Source organism: Prosopis cineraria, unplaced genomic scaffold (assembly GCF_029017545.1).
Source record: "Prosopis cineraria cultivar Desert tree isolate PC_DT_omini unplaced genomic scaffold, ASM2901754v1 PC1824, whole genome shotgun sequence".
Lineage (NCBI taxonomy): Eukaryota > Viridiplantae > Streptophyta > Magnoliopsida > Fabales > Fabaceae > Prosopis > Prosopis cineraria.
The window spans coordinates 21,340-25,592 of NW_026557149.1; the positions used below are offsets into that span (position 1 = coordinate 21,340).

Sequence of the window (4,253 nt, forward strand, 5' to 3'; positions counted from 1 at the left end):
TTTTCAATTAATACAAGCAATATTAGCTACCAATAACATCTCAATTTTCCCACTTCTCACTCATATTCTCAACAAAGAGGCTTGTCAAGATTACCATTTTCTCACACAATCCCTTCAAGCCTCCCTCTAACTCAATAACACAACTCACATTGACATCTTAACATGTCACACCTCAAAACCTTATAATCAAGCTAGGGCTTGATCCAACTTTCACAAAACAACAATTTAACTTCATATTACTACTTATCCAAGGTTAAGAAACTTAAATCAAACCTTTAGAGTTAATTTAAATCTTAAAACACAGACCCATAGCTTAATCTATTCAAAGCAAATTTTCCACTTTCAAATTCTATGGAAAAATGAGATAAAAAGGTAGAGAGAGAAAGGTAGGAAGCTTATTCAAGAGTTTGAAGGCCTAATTTATCTTCCAAATCCTCCCAAAATGATGCCTAGCAGTGCCTAAAATCTTCCTCCTTGAGTTCTAAGTTTTTCTCCTACCAAAAATGACTTTTTCAAATAATTTTTGTGTTTTATACCCGTGCTGTATCATGCACTACAGTGCACGACACACAAGCCGACTCACAACGCAGAGAGCAAAATGTCAATTTTGCTCCCCTAATGTCGCCTAATTTGATCCGACTTCATCCTACTTAATTTAGAGCTAAATATAACCTAAAAAGCCAATTAGCAACCTAAAAACATAATTTAATTAAGGGAGAATGACAATTAAGGACCTGCTAAGAACATTAATCCCAATTACGGACCGTGAAATTTTAAAATCCGAGTTAAGGACCATGGTCCTTAATCGTGATCAAAAAAATGAAATTTGTGAGGTGGGATTCACTAACGCAACTTGGGAATTCACTAACCCACTTGAGAAAAATTACTAACATATATGTGAAAACATGAAACCCCACTTGGAAATGGAATGTTTAATAAAAAGTGTCACTTGGGAATTCACTAACTAGACTTGAAAAAATTTCTAACGTATATTGTGAAAAATGAAACCCCCACTTGAGAATCATTATAAAAGTGACTTATCCAAATTGGTGTTTTTTATTAAAACAATCGATTCCCAAGTGAAGTTTATGTTTTCATAATATACGTTAGAAATTTTTTCCAAGTCTAGTTGGTGAATTCCCAAGTGGCACTTTTTTAAACATTCCATTTCCAAGTGGGGTTTCATATTTTCACAATATACGTTACAAATTTTCTCAAGTTGGGTTAGTGAATTCCCAAGTGGCAATAATGAATCCCACCTCACAAATTTCATTTTTTTTATCACAAAAAACCATGGTCCTTAACTCAGATTTTAAAAATTTCACGGTCCGTAATTGGGATTAATGTTCTTAGCAGGTCTTTAATTGTCATTCTCCCTTAAATTAATTAATCATTCTTTAACTAATTTATCCCCTAATTAGTCAATTTATTCAGATTTGAAGTTTTTCAATGTTACATTAAGTCTCCTTTGTAGTTGCCTAATAGGCTTAGCATTGTCCTCAAGAAAAAATTTTATGTGTACACACAATAAGGTCAATACTAGGAATGTCAGCCAAAGTCCAACCAATAGATGCACGTTCTTTCTCAACACATCAAGCAATGCATTTTCTTCCTCAGAGATAAAAATTTAGAAATTATTATCAAAAGCTTCTCATTCTCAAGGAGATATGCATACTTGAGATTGGATGGTAAAGGCTTCAACTCCAAGGTAGATGGCTCTATACAAGAGGAAATGAGCTTCTTCAAGTCTAATTTAGTGGAATATCCTATGCTACCCTCTTGTCTTTTAGGCTCCTCACTTGTTTTTGATTGCTTCTCTTCTTTTTCAAGCTCGATTTTATTGATTGCTTCTTCTTTCTTCTTCACGACCTCCCCCTTTTTTGCAACTTGTCCTTAAGTGCTTAGACTTGAGCCACTACTTCAACATGTGGAAGTGCAGAATTTTCTTCCAATAGGTTAGGAATCATAAGAACATCAAGCTTGAGTGGAGAAAAACTCATTGATTTAGCCCCAATGGCATTAGTACCTATAACACAAGAAGATATATCCTTCTCAAGCATTTCAAGATATAGGAGATATTTCAAACAAATTATGAGAAGAGGTAGTTGCACATCATTCAAGCATACATTAATCTCTAAATAAATAAGCAATCATATATGTCAATGCATGTAATAGTGACAAAAGAGAAATCATCATCAACATGTGAGAAAGAATCAAGCATGTAAGACTCATAAGCATTATGAAGCAACAACTCAATGCAACTCACACCCAACAAAGAACAATCCTCAAAAGGATGTTCCATTGCTTCATATATATTAAAAACAACATGATCCTCTCCACATTTTAAAATCAAACTACCCTTTTCTATGTTAATTAATGCATGGGCAGTCCTCATAAATGGCCTTTCTAGAATCAAAATATCATCCCCACTCCCTTCTCTTAACATACCAAGTACATAGAAATCCATAGAAAATAATAGACCTTTAGCATAAACCAACAAGTCTTCTACTATTCCATGTGGTCTCTTAACACTTTTATCTGCCAATTGGCATATCATAGGTGTCTTATACATGCAACCAAGACTCAAGGCATGATAAATTGAAAGAGCATCAATGGCTGCACCTAAGTCTATCAATGCATGTGAAAGAACTGGGGTCCTCACACTTTATAGGGAGTTGAGGCCTCATGATAGCACTCATAAATAAGGGTAATTATACCCTTATATTAGGCCTAAATTTTATTTTATTTGTACAACAATATTTCAAAAATTTTGCCTACTTAGAAAAGTTCTTAACTACATCCATCAAGGGTACATTAATATGAATCTTATGAAAGAAATCATATACCTCTTGATCAAATTATCCCTTTACTTGCTTAGGGACCACTTGTGCTTGTAGGAAAAGAAGCTTGTTCAGAATTTCTTTACTTTACTTTCCTTCTTCCTTCCTTAAAGTCTCCTTTCCTATTTCACTTTGCCCGGCCTCTCCCTCTTTTCCACCTTAGATGGTAGTTGCTTGCATATGATCTCCTCAATGTTCTCATCATCACCATCCCTACAAAAAGATGCATCATTAGGAAAAAAAGAAGAACTAGAAACATTAACATTAATTGAAGAATTTAAAGAAGGATTCTCGACCTTCCCTTCTATCTTGACGTCTTGCACTCTTTCTCCCAATTCCTTGCCACTCCTCAAGGTGATAGCATTAAGATTAAATTTAGGATTAGCAATGGTGTTGGATGGTAATATAGAGGTTTAAGCATTAGCTATACTTAATTGGTTAGCAAGCATATTCATTTGAGAAGTAAGGGCATTAATTTTAGAGTTCATGTTCTCACACTTATTATCCATACTCTCTACCTTGTTCCCTAAGCCATTATACATGTTTTTATATAAGAAATTCATTTCAATCAATTGCTTTATAACACATTCACATTATTAGAAGAGTTAGAGTTAGAAGAACTCTCAATTGGAATTAGAAGAAGGTGCAGGAGAATTACCACTTACATTATAGCTTTAAGAAGAGCTACCCTTGTCTCCCACCATAAGATTGCTTCCCATTATAGATAGCATTCACTTGCTTAAACTTAATAGGATATTGCTTTTTACATGTATGGGTGTATCACAAAAAGCACAAGAATAAGGGATAAGTGCTTGAGAAGTACTTACATTGCTCACTTGAGATATTTATTAAGCTAACACTCTCCTAATCTTAGCAGCTAGCAAGTCCACATGTGAAACATTAAGCATTGAGAAACCCACCATATTCGCATTTCTCTTCTCCCTTGTAGAATATTGAGCATCACTTAAGGCCATCTTGTTTATTAGTTCCCAAACCTTAAGGAAGTCAGGTTAATCAAGCATCCACCACTAGCAATATCAATATTAACTTCGTCTCTTGGAATCAGGCCCTCATAGAAATATTAGACTAAATTCTCACTAGAAATTTGATGGTGTGGGCATTTAGCTAAAAGACCTTGAAATCTAGTCCAATACTCATAGAGACTCTTATCCTCTCCTTGTTAGACCCCATAGATTTGCTTTCTCAAATTGGTGACCTTGGAATTTAGAAAGAATTTATCTAAGAGTCTTCTTAGCTCGAACCATGTGTTCAATTTCACATAAGAAGGGTAGTTAAAATACCACTCCTGTGCTAAAATTTCAAGAGAAAATACAAAAGCCTTAGCTTGAACATCATCAACATTTACATGCATAGGCTTCATAGTATCACAAAACCAAGTAGAGGGTATGCAAA

At 34.5% G+C, this 4,253-nt stretch overlaps 1 non-coding gene across 1 annotated transcript; it reads left to right on the plus strand.

Annotated features, from left to right (window-relative positions):
* The first annotated feature begins 3,943 nt into the window (after positions 1–3,943).
* On the plus strand, positions 3,944–4,050 carry LOC129300957 (small nucleolar RNA R71). Its single transcript, XR_008590877.1, has one exon. It is a non-coding gene; the product is annotated as a small nucleolar RNA R71 (small nucleolar RNA).
* The last annotated feature ends 203 nt before the right edge of the window (positions 4,051–4,253 follow it).